This window comes from Sorex araneus, chromosome 4 (assembly GCF_027595985.1).
Source record: "Sorex araneus isolate mSorAra2 chromosome 4, mSorAra2.pri, whole genome shotgun sequence".
Taxonomy (NCBI): Eukaryota; Metazoa; Chordata; class Mammalia; order Eulipotyphla; family Soricidae; genus Sorex; species Sorex araneus.
Window position 1 is genome coordinate 176,879,552 of NC_073305.1, and position 16,054 is coordinate 176,895,605.

General features: G+C 45.3%; 1 non-coding gene across 1 annotated transcript in view; it reads right to left on the reverse strand.

Moving 5' to 3' along the window:
• The window catches only part of LOC101537725 (uncharacterized), a 39,460-nt gene extending 31,685 nt beyond the window's left edge, over nucleotides 1–7,775 (reverse strand). The window contains exons 1-2 of the transcript XR_008629873.1: nucleotides 7,631–7,775; nucleotides 6,246–6,588 (exon numbers count right to left, since the gene is read on the reverse strand). This is a non-coding gene — a transcript (uncharacterized LOC101537725). The remainder of the gene's footprint in view (nucleotides 1–6,245; nucleotides 6,589–7,630) is intronic.
• Nucleotides 7,776–16,054: the final 8,279 nt, after the last annotated feature.

The window sequence follows — 16,054 nt, forward strand, 5'->3', positions numbered from 1 at the left end:
GTTCCTCCAGAAGGGAGGGTCCCCTCACTCTTCGAACCAGGTGGCAGGCCCGTCCCTGGAAGTCAGGGCCCTGGGGAATCTGGTAAGGGAGATCCAAGCACCGCTGTGCCCAGTACTCCACTGCCCTTGCCTGACCCCTGCTCAGATTCCACAGGACCTGCTCTGTTGCTCTACCCCAGCAGGCTCCCAGCCCAGGGTGAGCTGGACTCAGGGACCTATGCAGACTGAAGCCATTTCCCAACACCTTTATGTTTGTTGTGGCTGTCTCCAGGAGGTGATGGCCCTGCCCTGTAATCCTGCTCTTTAGAAAGAGGTGAAGAACTCCCATCAGCTCCCAGCTACCCCCAATTTTTCCCAAAGGGTTCTTTGATTAGCGAAAGGACTGAGCTCATTGGAATAGAAACAACCACACACACCCACACACACACCCCCCCCACACACACCACACACACACACACTCACACACACCCACACCCACCCACACCCACACACGCGCACACACACAGAGTTTTCATTTTAAGTTTTTAAATCAAAACTGGGTTAGAGTCGAGACAGCCAACAGCTTCTCCAGCCCCTTTCAGGAAAGCTTGCATGTGTTCTCCTGAGGAAAAGTCCGAATCATTGAAGAGATGCGTGTAAAAGAGACAGTGAGATGGGGTTCCAAGAGTGCAAGTGGGTGAGGAATGAAAAAACAGCACCTATGGCCCAGCGAGGCTCACAAAGAGCCTTTCAGAAAGAGTAGGTGGGGAGGGAAACGCTCCTCAGGGCTGGGAAGGGCCCGCATCATTTTCGGCACCCAGCCCGACCCAGGCTTGTCCCTGGCATGCCCCGTGGCCGGTACTGCAGGCCCCTGGCTCCTGCTTTCGTGGCTGATGGTCTCTGCGGTGGGTGGTGAGTCCTGGGCTAGAATCGGGTGGAGAGGAGGGCTGGAAGGAGCCCGGGGCGGGTGGAGGGCGCTGGGGCATCTGATGCTCTCTGAACCTGGCAGCCTGTAACTGCCACCGCCCCCTGGAGTCCTCTTCGGGAGCAAAGGGTGGGACGACAGCACCAAGGCCAGGCAAGGAGAAGCCGCGGGAGGGAGAGACTGGAAATGCTGCAGGAGCCCCCGGGGCTCAGGACCAGTGGCGCTGGGCCAGAGACCCTCAGACACACCTACACCAGAGTGCTCCCACCCACTCGCTTGCAGACTTGCTGGGGGCCGGGCAGGGGTGGGGCGGCAGCAGAGTGAGATCTATGGCAAATCTCCAGTGTGTATATAGTTCCCGCTCTCTACCCCTCTTCACCTGGGCCACTTCCCAAGTGGCAGCTGCAAGGTGCTGGTGCTTCCTTCTTTAGCTCGTCTTCTGGCCCCTGCGGACACCATAAAGGCCCCTGGCCCCGTTATTGTTTATTTATATCTTTTCCTTTCTATTTTACTGTGAGATAGACCTGTCCCCAGGTTGCTTCCCATCACTCCCACTCCATCCCCCAGGCACTCTCCTCCTCCTCCTCCTCCTCCTCCTCCTCCTCCTCCTCCTCCTCCTCCTCCTCTCCTCCTCCTCCTCCTCCTCGTCCTTCTTCTCCTCCTCCTCCTTCTCCTTCTTTCTTCTTCTTTTGTTTCTTCTTCTGTTTTTTCTTCTTGGGTCACACCTGGCAATGCTCAGGGGTTACTCCTGGCTCTGCACTCAGGAATTACTCCTGGTAATGCTCAGGGGACCATATGGGATGCTGGGAATTGAACCTGGGTCGGCCACATGCAAGGCAAATGCCTTACCCGCTGTGCTATCAGTCCAGCCCTCCTCCTCCTCCTTCTTTTCCTTCTCCTCCTCCTCCTCCTCCTTCTCCTCCTCCTCCTGCTTCTTATCTCTCTCTCTCTCCTTTTGTGGCCCTGTTATTGTTATTTGTTGTTTTAAACACTTGATACTATGGCCTGATCCCCTCCCCCAACCCCAATATTTTCCATTTATGCTATGACACTAAAAAAAAAAAATTCTTCACAAGGAAGTATATCATCTTCCCTGATGACACAACAACCAAAACCTAATGATGTGGGACCTGGGTGAGAGCTAAGTAAGGAGGACTTGCAGCATCGTCAGGTTGGGCAGCTGCTTGGGTGGTTGCTTGCCTGTCTGGGCAGCTTCTATGTTCCCTGTGGGCCGTTTTCATGGACTGTTGGGTTGGTCTGATCTAAGGACTGGGGTGCGGCTGACAAGCTCTGCACAAGTCCCGCTCTGTGGCCTGGAGAAAAAGAAAAGGGTATAGTATAGGATGGACTGTCACTGTCACTGTCATCCCGTTGCTCATCGATTTGTTTGAGCGGGCACCAGCAATGTCTCTCATTGAGAGACTCATTGTTACTGTTTTTGGCATATCCAATATGCACGGGTAGCTTGCCAGGCTCTGCCATGCGGGCTCTATACTCTTGATAGCTTGCTGGGCTCTCTGAGAGGGGCGGAGGAATCGAACTCCGGTCTGCCGCTTGAAAGGCAAACACACAACCGCTGTGCTATCACTCCAGTATAGTATAGGGTAAGGCACTTGTCTTGTACACAACAGACTCAGATTCAGTCCTCACCACCATATATAGTTCCCAAAGCACCACCAGGACTGATCCCTGAGCACAAAGCCAGGGGAAGTCCTGAGCACAGCTTGGTGTGTCCCAAACTCCCACCCCACCCTCCCAAAGAGAAATCAGACTTGTATGTGATCCACTGTTCTGGTTGTCTCTATGTGAAATATTTCAGTAAAGCATTATTTGTATTGATTACCAGTTTGTTTTTCTTCTTGGATCACTTGTCACATGTCATCCCGTTGATCTTTGATTTGCTCGTGCGGGCACCAGTAATGTCTCCATTCATCCCTGTTGTGTGCTAGTGTAGCCCAATGGCATCTGCTTGAACACGGAGCAGATCTTCTAGGATGGGAATGTTTATTGCCTAACATGGCCTGTAAGTGAAGTCTGACTGGAATTCTAACCTGTTACTCATCAAGAGGGCTGGAGTGATAGTACATCGGGCAGGGAGTTTGCCTTGCACGTGGGGACGACTTCTCCGTCCCTCTCAGAGATCCCAGCAAGCTATCAAGAGTATCCTGCTCACATGGCAGAGCCTGGCAAGCTACCCATAGCATTTTCAATATGCCAAAAACAGTAACAACAAGTCTCACAATGGAGACGTTACCAGTGCCCGCTCGAGTAAATCAATGAGCTGGACGGCACTGCTACAGTGCCACTCATCCAGAACTTGCCACTTTCATTCTAAATTACACGATGCCTTTCAGGCTTAACCTTGTAGTAGCAAATGCGAGATTTCTTTGTTCTTATAGGTTACTAATGCTTACATATATATCAAAATCAGTGACAAAAATATGGTATTGATGAACAAAATTATAACAGCCTGTCATGATCAAGTGTCCACAACACCCCACTGGTGTCTCTATGTCAATTCTAGTATTGTTATCCCCTCCAATCCCTCTTCCAATACATAACACATTTTCTTTATCCAAACATCTTTCATTGGCACTTGGATTATTTCCATATCCTGACCCTTGTAATTGCTACTATATGAATATAAGAATGTATGTGTTCCTTCTATTAGTGTTTCCATACTCTTTGCATAGATATTTAAGTCTAGAATTGCTGAATCACAGGGTACATCTGTTTTCATCGTTTTGGGAACCATCCACACTGAGTTCCAAAGGATCAGCACTGACCTGATTATCACCTCAGTGCTATCCAGTGGACGTGGGCAGAGGCAACATCAGAAACTTAGAACCTGTTAATTTTAATGGCATGTGGCAAAGACCCATATCCCAAATGAGCATATCAAGGCACAGTATAATCAAAATGATAAAATCAAAGACAAGAGAGAATGCTAAAATCAATGATAAAATATACATCATTGAAAGAAATAGAAATAAGACTACAATGAGTTTTCATAAGAGAAGATCTAAAGGTCAGAGAGTGACTGTCATGATATAGTGAAGAGCTGAATAGAAAAGACCTCGAACCAAGAGCTCTACTGAACTAGGAGATCATCATGCATACTGGAGAGAGTGACAAAGAGTTTTGCAGACTGAAAGAGTTAAGGGAATGCATAATCACTAAATCAGTCTTGCAGGAAACCCTGTAGGAACATTTACAAAAGGAAACTAAATTGTACTTGGAAGCAGTAACACTTAAAAAAATGTAATTGTTGGTACTGAGAGATGAAAGAGGTTAAGGTACTTACCTTGTGTGCAGCCAACATGGACTCAATTCCCAGTACCTTCTGGTTCCCTGAGAACCCCTGGGGTTGATCCCTGAACAGAGAAGTATGATTAGCCCCTGAGAATCATTGGGTATGACTCCAAAACTAAAAAAAGAAACAATAATACATAGTATGGTGACCAGGGAAATGTCTCAATAGTAGAGCACTTGCCTTGCTAACCTGAGTTTTCCCTTCACAGATGCTTGCTCTCTCCACTATACCTTCACCATACCACTTGAGCCCAGTGTTGGGCAACCGTGGTGTGATGTTCAAGATCAGTTGGATGCAGATACTTTTCTTTTCTACGACTGTGAAATGACAATGTCAAAAAATGAGTGTCCTGGGGAAGATGGTGTCTTACACAGAGCTCTGGGAAGAACAGATTGCAATGTTGAGTGATGCAGGGGACTTGCTCAAGCAACAACTTCTTGACGTGAAAAAGGAAAATTTGATGAACATGGGTAAGTTGGAGAATTTCAAGTCTAGAAGAAAGAAGATTCTAAGGATAAACCCTATACATATACATATATATATACACACACATAGTGTTTATACACACATATATACATGTTTGAAATATGTATATATACATACATGTTTAAAATATGATATCTGTTGGACAAGAGAGATAGTACAGCCAGTAAAACTTGCCTTGCATGTGGCCAACCAAAACCCTATCCCTGACACCCCATATTTTCTCCCAGGCCTACCAGGAGTGATCCCTGAATGCACAGCCTAGAACAATCCCTGAGCACCACTGGTTATGACACCCAAAACAACAAATATCTATCTGTATTTGTCTATATTTATCTATCTAGGGCTGGAACGATAGCACAGCAGGTAGGGCTTTGCCTTGCACGCGGCAACCCAGGTTCAATTCCCAGCATCCCATATGGTCCCCTGAGCACCACCAGGAGTAATTCCTGAGTGCATGAGCTAGGAGTAACTCTCGTGCATAGTGGTGTGACCCAAAAAGCAAAAAAAAAAAAAAAAAAAAGAAAATTATATCTATCTACACACACATATATATACAAACACGTGTATAAAATGTATATATATTTATGTGCACTTATGTATATGTATTATGTATATTATATATACACATATATCTATAGTATCTGTACTCATTTAGAGAGAAAACCATCTTGGTTATGCAAGGCATAAAGGAGGAAGGGTCAGGAATAAGCACCTTTTGGCAGTGGGATAACATTGGATCATTGTTGGTGGGAATGACAAAGATTATACATATCAAGGTACAAATTAAGCCTCTTAAATCTATAATATTGACATATAATGAGGATTTGTGATACTTTTAAATTTCAAAAAAGGTAGCTCAAAGGAGATGACTGAAGCGAAGCATTTATAAAACCAGTGTCTGTCTTCTTCTCCTCAGGGGCAGGCTCTGTCTGCCTGCAGGTAATGTTGACATGTCAGAGAAAACCCGATGGAGACATCTGTGGATTCTGGGAGTTTGGCCTTAATGGACACATATTCCTCCTCTGCCCAGAAAATGAAAAATGGGAAATGGTTCATCCCAAAACCAAATTTCTGAAAGGAAAGTGGGAGAAAGATGGTGAGATGATCCCGTTCTTAAAGATGATGTCCATGGGAGACTGTAAGAAGTGGCTCAAGGCGTTTGGGGAGCACAGGGACAGAAACGGTAACTACTGGAGAAGGAAGAAGCAGTAGTTCTCTTGAGATGAGATTCACCTTTGCCCTCAGGGTGCGTGTGTGTGTGTGTGTGTGTGTGTGTGTGTGTGTTCTTTTTAGAGAATTATGGCCATAGTTGTGCTCTACCACATTCCTTTCCCAAATTCTAACATCTCTTCCTCATCTCTCATATTTCTGTCTCTCACTATAGATACCATACTGACCACAACTTGAGGCTTCATTCTATTTCCTGACATTTCTTCTTACTGTTCCTACTTCTTAGTCACACTTTTATCTATCCTGGTCTATTTCTGGGAATCTCTCCATTCCACCTCAACTGTCAACTCCTGAGAGAACTTCTTTACTCACCTTCATGTGTCTTTTTTTCGTCGGTTCAATGAAGAGCGACAGCTGGACATAGTCCCCTGGAGGTGGGACACATTCCATCTTCCCCTTCCTTTCTTAGCATCTCAAGGAGATGCACAGAGCAGGTTAGATTATGTCTTCATTGTGGCAGTGACAGTTATCGGGTGTAGTAAGTGTGAATAAAATGGCATAATCCTAAATTATTAGCAAGGAAGTTCACTGTTGTCGTCATTTCAGAATGACCAAACACAAGTTCATCTCTCCTCACTCGGCACTCTTATCGAATCAAGATTCTCATTTTTGCCATCATCTTTACCGATGTCTTCTTTTCAATTTTGTTATGCTGCTGTTGGAAGAAAGAAGACACTGGTGGTGGGATTGGTGTTTAAATGTAATATGTCTAAAACTCAACTATCAATAAATTTATAAATCACAGTTCTTTAATAAAATAAACAAATGAAAAAATTTTTTTTTGTTTTGCTTTTTGGGTCACACATGGCGATGCACAGGGATTACTCCTGGCTCTTCACTCAGGAATTACCCCTGGCGGTGCTCAGGGGACCATATGGGATGCTGGGATTAGAACCCGGGTCGGCCACGTGCAAGGCAAACACCCAACCCGCTATTTATTTATTTATTCATTTATTTACTTTTAAATTTTTATTGAATCACCATATGGAAAGTTACAAAGTTCTCAGGTTTATGTCTCAGTTGTACAGTATTCAAACACCCATCCATTCACCAGTGCCCATATTCCACCACCAAAAAATCCCTGTATACCCCCCGCCCCCATCCCCAACCGTATAACTGATGAATTTCACTTCATTTTCTCTTTACCTTGATTACGTTCCATATTTCAACACAAAACTCACTATTGTTGTTGGAGTTTCCCCCCAAGAAAGACAGCCCTACTACCAAGGAAGCATTTGATAATTAGTTTTCCATTAAAAGATTGCGGCCGCGCGGTTCAGAGTTGTCCCAGTCCCGCATCCCAGAGCCATGTTAGTTGCTGCTCAGTGTCGCCAGGGCTCCATCTGGAGAGGGTGTGGTTAAATGATCATTTAAACAACCAAAGGTGTATTACATGTGGTTACTCAGTTCTCACTAATTAATTACTTTAATTGCCCTACTGGCCCAGTGGACCAGGCTCTTTAAATTCTTTGTGAATGTCAGCATCAAACAGGATCTTTATATACTCATTGTTACATTCCCTGATCCTCACAGTGATAGGAAATCACTTACATCAGTTACATGCAGTTACTCAATCAGTTCTCACTAATTGAATTACTTGAATTACCCTCACTGGGAGTGTGAAACCAGGCTCTTGTAAATTCTTTGTGTGCTCAGGCATCAAACAGAGATGTACAAGAGCCGAGAGGACTTCCTACCTCACTTCGTGTAAAAGTAGGTCTGGTCAAACCATCCTCACTCCATGGGTTTCATCTCACTTCTCTTTATCTCATCAATATGATCATCCCCAGTGAGGAAAATCAAACAACATTCTTGTCTTCATGTAGTAGAGATGAGGGCTCAGTCTCTGCTGGTTGCAAGGGGCAACTGACTCTGATGTGAGGAACGGACGAGTTCATGAATGATACCCTATTCCCATCCATTGGTCCCTAATCATTTCAATGAGAAAAATAGACAAAGACCTTCTACTCCACACATTCATCAACTGACAGGAACAGTATCTACTGCCAATGGATCCACTCAAGATAAGGCTATGAGAATGTGCAGGGGGCCTTACCAGATCACAGGGCTTGTCTCTGCTTCAGCTAAGGCACAAGGGATAATGTCAAATTTGTAAATCCACAGAAACAGGGAAGCACAGAACATTCCTGATTGATTGTTATAATGTCCACACAGGGAAAGCCTATGTTATTAGTTTGAAAGACAGAAGACCAAAGTGTCAGGCTGAAGAGGTAACAGGGGTTAAAGCCCTTGCCTTGCACTCAGCTGGCTCCACTTTAATCTCAAAACAGCACCAAGTGTGACTCCTAAGCACAGATCCTAGAGTAAGTTCAGAGCACTGCCGGGTATGGCCCCCAAAACAAAAGAGTAACACTAAAGGTGATGTCACTTATATTATACTCCCCTCTGCTTTTTTTTTTCGCTCTTTTTGGGGTCACACCTGGCGATGCACAGGGGTTACTCCTGGCTTTGCACTCAGGAATTGCTCTTGGCGGTGCTCAGGGGACCATATGGGATGCTGGGAATCGAACCTGGGTCGGCCATGTGCAAGGCAAATGCCCTACCCGCTGTGCTATCACTCCAGCCCCTCCCCTCTGCTTTTTATTCTTCTTTCATTCTTAAAAAAACAAGGCAACAAACTCTTGCTTCATTGATCTGAGCTGCTCTCAGACTGGACTGCACATAGGCAAACAATCCTCTCATCAAACTTCAATAACAGTGCTTTCAGAATACTTTGTAGTTACGAAACTAGAAACCAAATTAGAACAAATTCTCAGGGCTTGCCCCATCTTGTGGGACTGTTGCTATGCCGGGAAACTTAAGGCCTGAAGTAAGGTGCTCTCCTCTTCAGTGAAGGGGGAACTGTGTACCTGGACTAAATAGACAATGTAAGTAAATACTTATCTTGTGCACACGCGAAAACATAAAAGGTTCCAATATCACCTAGCATTTATAGACACCTTATAACAGCAACTTGCTTAATTGAGCATGGAATTACTAAAATGGTGGCCTGAGCTTTCCACTGCTTTAGTTTGCTTCCACATTGTACCACGGGTCCCTCTATTCCTATTAGCCTTTAATCCCATGTATGAGAGGACACACACCCTTCCCCTCCTCATTTTATTTAAACACCAAGGTTTACAAAGTTGTTCATGATGCATTTGTTACAGGCACTCAATGATCCAACCCCAATCCCAACACAAATTTGACCTTCCCTCCACCATTGTTCCATTTTCTCAACTACCTCTGGAGCCTGGCCCTGTAGCAGGCCCAACATAATTTATTTTATGTTGTTTGTTACCACTAAATGGCTAATGGAATTATTAAAAACTATTTCAGTGAAAATTTGTGAAAATTGTTATATTTCACATGGGGATATTGAGTCCTTGCTTGAGGGGGTTTACTAAGCTGTTGTTGCTAGTTGAGCCCTCAATGTTAAAGTTTTTGTTAACTGAGTTTAGTTGGTTCTATATTACGTTTCCATCCAATCTACTATGCTCCTACTGCGATGTTAGTATTGTAGAGTTTGGAGATGTTGCTTTAGAAAATCCAGAATATTTAACTAGTCAGTGAGCTTCCATAGCAGTGGTGGCGAAATATGGGTGTGTCTGCCAAGGCTTCCTGAAGTATAGCGGCAAGCGGGAAGGTTAGACTCCCTCACTGTTTCCACAGTCACCAACCGAGCCTTTTGTTATACCAGTGGTGCAGAGTATGAGATGTTGCACTCCAGGAATTCTAAAATTTTAAATATAGTAATAGAGCTGGAATTTAATTTTTTTAACTGGATGGTGACTTTGGGATCCGGAGACATCTCTGCAGTTTGTTGCTCTCTTCTGAGATTTATTTGTGAGTCTGGATCAGGTCTGTTAATGAGCTTATATGGCACCAGAGGCAGTTCTGGGCTCCTGGAAGAACAGGCAGATGCAGGGAGGTTTTCCATCCTTAACTCCTTGAGATCCTGGAGATTTTGGTCACAAAACCTGCACACTTGAGTTTTTCCAGTAGATTCATTCTTATGTATGAGGCTTATTCTGAGCCTGAGGAGATTGGCTGTGAACTTGGCAGCAATTGGGTTCTGGAAGCTTATGGCTCCTAGGGCTTTGTTGAGGTGGGTGGTGGGCTCATCTGCTCCCCTCTGGGCTGACCCAGGCAAGGCTCAGCCTGGCACAGTGCCTGGGGTATCTCTGCAGCTTGTTGCTCTGTTCTGAGATTTATTTGTGAGTCCTTTTATTTATTTATTTTTAAATAATTTATTTTTAAATAATTTATTTCTTTATCCTGCAAACCTAACTTGGGCCCTTCTTGCAGTAGCATTCTGGTCTGTGTTATTCTTTAGTAACACGCCGGCAAAGTAATAGAATTCAAGGAATTGTTAGAAAGGATTGTTAGAAAGTCCAACCTATAGCTAGTAGGTCAGAAGAGTTGAAAACCTGGACTTGTACCAGGCATTTGAAATATCTGTCTGCCTTGGGTGTCCTTTGATATTTATCTCAGTTCTAATAACTCCTCAAGATAGCTCTTGAAGGCTCTCTGGCTCCTGATCGAGTTGCTGAATGGCCATGATCCCAGAGACTGAGAAACATCTTGGAACCCAGCGGCTTTTGGCAGAAATGCGTCTGGACTCCGAATTAGGTTTCGGCCCTGGGCCACCCCAAGTGGGAAAAGGTGCCAATCCACCGCCTTTTACCCCTGGCGGCTCAGGGGCCGCCATCTTCCAGAGGCCAGTGGGCAGACAGGTTTGGACCCGCTGTGAGGAGGCACGTGGGGCCTCACAGGACTGGGGTGGGGCCGGCCCTTTCCTCCCCCGCCCAAACGAGACACTGACTGTCTGCCCTCGAAGGGCCTCTCTGGCTCCTGATTGAGTTGCTGAACTGCCATGATCCCAGAGACTCAGAAACAAATCTCGAATCCCAGCGGCTTTTGGCAGAAATTCCTGCAGATTTAATTATTAAAAATCCAGAATACCATCATATGCTTTTCATAATCAGCAATAGAAAATCAAGTGTCTAATGTTGCCTTTTCCACAGATCTAAGTTGGCAGATCTAAGTCAAATAACAATGGTGGGGCCGGTGTTAAAATATTGAAGTATTGAAATATGAAAGTAGAGACTGACTAATGTAGACATCATCTGCCACACAGGTAGGGGGAAGGTGTGGGCTGGCGGTTCCGTATACTGGGGTTTTTGGTGGTGGGAAATGTGCACTGGTGAAGGGACCGGTGTTTCATCATTGTATGACTGAGTCTTAAACCTGAAAGCTTTGTAACTGTTCTCACAGTGATTCAATAAATAAATTAAAAATACATAAATAGGGGCTGGAACGATAGCACAGCGTGTAAGGCGTTTGCCTTGCACGCTGCCGACCCAGGTTCAAATCACAGCATCCCATATGGTCCCCGAGCACCGCCAGGAGTAATTCCTGAGTGTAGAACCAGGAGTAACCCCTGTGCATCGCCAGGTGTGACCCAAAAAGCAAAATAATAATAATAATAATAATAATAATAAATAAAAATGCATAAATAGATGAAAAATAAAGAAAAAAGATAACTGTTGAAGAGATAAACTCTTTAAGCTGAGAACTCTGGAGTGTTCTAGAAGTGGAGGCGGGCAGTCTCCCCCAGCCCTCCATACTTCAGGACCCCCAGTGGTCACACCCACATCCCACAACTGCTGGCATGTACACTCACTGCCCATGATTAAATATTCTGGAATTTCTGGAGCTCCAGACTCTACCGTACTGACACCCCAGCAGGCGCACACCAGATTAGAGGGGAAAGCAACACAGACGCCAACTAAGCTCTGTAAGCAAAGCACCAGCACAGAAGGCTCAGCCCGCAGCAGCAGCTTAGCAAACCCTCAGACAAGGACTGAGCGTCCCCATCCATGGTGTGATATCACAATTTTTACAAATTTTTTTACTTGAGTATTCTGAAACAATAATTTCATTAGCCACTTAGTGGTAATAAGCAATATTAAATAAATTATTTTGTGCCTGCTTGGGAGGCACAATATTGGGCAGGCTTGGGAGGCAGTTGGGAAAATGGGGTGAGCAGTGGAGGAAATTCACCCTGATGGTGGTATTGGTGTGGAATACTGAATGCTTGTAACAAAGGCATCATGAACGACTTTGCAAACGGTGGTGTTTAAATAAAGGGGGAAAAAAGAGATGGCGTCAGGGGCAGACAGCAGTTCTCACCCACTGCTCCATCTCCTAACTCCTGCCAGGCTCTCTCATGTAGAAAAGCACTCCTGCACTAATCTTGAAGCTGCTGAGTCTGTCTCAGGTCCTAGCTCCTGGAGCACATGACACCTCCAAATTTCACAGTATTAACATCCCAGGAGGAGCACAGGAAAATTATCTGGGAAAGTTGCACAGAAGCTCAATGAGCCCAAGGAGTGAAAACAATTACACGGAAGCTTCAACTAGCACCAAACAGCTCAAAAGTCGCAGACGGTGACAATATTTATCAAGATAGTTATAAGTCTGCTTTGTAATAAGCAATACAAAGTCAATTATACTGTGTATTTTGTAGCAGGAAATACAAAGTACATTATTGTGTGCTTGCTAAGTGGGATGTCTTGGGGGTGGATGGGAAAATGGGGAAGGTGACACTGGTAGTGGGATTGGTGTTGGAAAATCGAATGCCTGAAACAACTGTATTATGAACAATCTTACAAATCACAATGTTTAAATAAAGTTTTAGATATAAAAAATAAAAATAAATAAATACTCCCTAGGGAGCAGTAAGATAGTACAGAAATTAAGACAACTTTCCTTGCACACAAAGAATCCAGGTTTGATCCCTGGCACCACATATGGTCCCCTCAGCACTGTCTGGAGTAATCCCTGAGCACAGAACCAGGAATAAGCCCTGAGAGGTGCTCAGTGTGGTCTAACCTCCCCCCTTCTCCGCCTCAAATTATTCAACCCAGGAACTGGAAAAATGGCATATTGGGTAGGGTGTTTGCCTTGCACATGGCCAACGCAGGTTCTATCCCCAGCACCCTATATCGCTTCCAAGCCTGTTAGGAGTAATTTCTGAGTGCAGAGACAGGAGTAACCCCCGAGCATTTCCGCATGTGACACCCCTCCCCTCCACACATCAGAAAGAATTTACTCAACCAAAGGAAGACAGAAACACAAGGCACTGACGCTGCTGGCTGCTCTAGACAGCAGCAGTGCAGTGTTGGGATGTAGTTTCGGGAAAGAGGAGATAGTCCGTTGGTTTAGGGCAACCTGTGCACGTGCACGCATGTGTGCAGTGCGATCAAGTCAAAGACCCCCACATGGGCCATGGACTCATTCATCTGACAGAGTTTATTGGGGTAGTACAGTGTTCGTATATGGGCAGAAAGAGCTGCATTGTGTGTGGATCTTGAGGTGGGAAGAGGAGGGTGAAATTTGTGGTCTACATGGACTAGATGGGACGGAGTGTCATGGAAATAGAAATCACGGGATTTCTATAAGCTAATGCAGAGGTGCAACAATAACCTTTGCACAAACTACAGGTGTCACACTCCCTGATCTGAAACACCAGCCACAGGCAGTGGCAAGGTGTTTGAGCATTGAGCCATGCTAAGCACTGGGGAATGCCGGCTGCCCTGACAACAGCTCACCCTTCTCCAGGCAGAGACTGGGCTTCCCCTTGCAAGAGCTCAGCAGCAAAGATGGCCAGGGAGCTGTGACAGGAAAACCCCAACACTGGGATTCAGGGGAATGTCTCACGGCACCTCTACAGCGTTCTAAAGATGGACACATGCACATATTAATTGCTGACCATCAGGGCCTGGGACAGAGCACAGGGGAAGGGCTCCATCCACAGCGCCGCAGGCCTCCTGAGCATTGACACATGTCAGCCCCAAGCCCCAGAGCGTGTGGGTCCCAAGCAGGACTAGCATTGAACAGTGCGGGCAGTGGACAACTGTCCACCCAGGAATAGCCCAGGCCTCCTGAGCACCACATGAGAGGCTAAAAAAAAACCAATTAGTAGGAGAGAAAAGAGGTCATATTTAATAACATTAAAATAGAGAATATTTATTCTTTTTTTCTTTTACTGTTTGAGTCACACTCAGCAATGCTCAGAGGTTATTTGGGGCTCTGCTCTCAGGAATTACTCCTCCTAGCGGTGTTGTGGGGACCTATGGGGTGCTGGGATTGAATGCGGGTTGGCCACCTGCAAGGCAAATGCCCTGCCTGCTTTACTTTCGCTCCAACCCCCGCATAGAGAATTTCTAGATAGAAAATTCTAAAGTACGTAGGATATACTAGGGCTTGCTATCCTGTACAAGCAATTGGGACCATCTGGAGAGAGATGACTTCACAGGACAAAACCCTTGCCTCTTTGTTTGTCCTGCCTTGATTGGTTTCAATATAAAATCTGTTTGAATCTAATCCTGTTACTTTATTATGGCTCCCAGAAGAAGCTTGTTTAAATGAAAACTACCTATGACGGGCCAGAGAAGAAGCTTGTTTAAATGAAAACTACCTACGACAGGCCAGAGAGAAAGCTTGTTTAAATGAAAACTACCTACGAAGGGCCAGAGAGATAGTACTGGGACAATGGTATTTGCCTTGCATATGGCCAATCCGGTTTGGCCCCTGGCATCACATAAGGACCTCCATGCATTCCTCCTCCCCTGGCCCCGCATTACTGTTTATTTGGTTACCTTGACACAAAAGCCCAAGTGGCCTTTTCCACATCAAAACCTGTGCATAAATAAAAGAAAAGGAGTAGTTGTGTTGCTGTACAAACTCAGACTGGTGCAAAGATGTCGAGTGCGTACAGCACCAAAGATGGGGCAAATGTCCTCCATGTGCCAAAGTTAACCCAGTTGCTTCATTCTCTGGGTGACCCAAAAGCGGGAAGATGATTGTGGGCATTCTTCTTTCTTTCTTTCTTCCTTTCTTCCTTCCTTTCTTTCTTTCTTTCTTTCTTTCTTTCTTTCTTTCTTTCTTTCTTTCTTTCTTTCTTTCTTTCTTTCTTTCTTTCTTTCCTTTCTTTCTCTCTTTCTTTCTTTCTTTCTTTCCTTTCTTTCTCTCTTTCTCTCTTTCTTTCTCTCTCTCTTTCTTTCTTTCTTTCTTTCTTTCTTTCTTTCTTTCTTTCTTTCTTTCTTTCTTTCTTTCTTTCTTTCTTTCTTTCTTTCTTTCTTTCCCTCCCTCCCTCCCTCCTTTCTTTCCTTCCTTCCTTCCTTCCTTCCCTCCCTCCCTCCCTCCCTCCCTCCCTCTTTTCTTTCTTTCTTTCTTTCTTTCTTTCTTTCTTTCTTTCTTTCTTTCTTTCTTTCTTTCTTTCTTTCTTTCTTTCTTTCTTTCTTTCTTTCTTTCTTTCTTTCTTTCTTTCTTTCTACCATACAATCATCCAACACCCATCCCTTCACCAGTGCACATTACCCACCACTAAAATCCCCAGTATTCCTTCCCTCCCCCCAGTTCCACATCTCCCCTGCCTGCGTGGCAGATAATTTGCACAATACTCTCTTTCTCTAGTTCCCTTTGATATTTCGAGACTAGAGCTATCACCACGCATGCCTGCCGTAAAGGCAATGCCAGACAATGCTTTGTATTGTTTGTTTTGGATGCAATATAGTGTCATGTGGTCACAAGAGCGGCCGCACAATCTAGGAATTCTAAAATTTTAATAATTAGGGTCTGAAGAGATCATTGCAGCAAGTTACTGGGGTATGAGGTTCATTTGTGCCGTCTCTGGATCCTGGCCGTGTGGGAGCTTAAGTAGCCGGTGGTGGCCAGGTGTTGCATCATCTCAGAGTCCCATGGTATGGGGGTGGAAGAGGAGTGCCCATTCTTCCCCTGTCCCCTGAGGCCTCCTGTTTGGTGCCACCGCCACTTGTACCTGGAGCTTGTTGCTGACTTCTAGAAAACGGCCTTCGCCAGAGTTCCTAGGGGGTAGGCGGAGGGACGTCACCTACCCCCGTTTGGAGCAGCCCAGCGGAACCGGCCTATTGCAAAGTCCAGGGCCATCTCTATCTCTGTAGCAAGTTGCTCGGGTCTGAGTTTCGTTTGTGTGTTGCTATGCCAGGGATCAAGCCCGGGTTGGCTGCGTGCAAGGCAGATGCCCCACTCGCTGCACTATCACTCGGGCCCCTCTTCTGCTCTCTTCCAAGGCT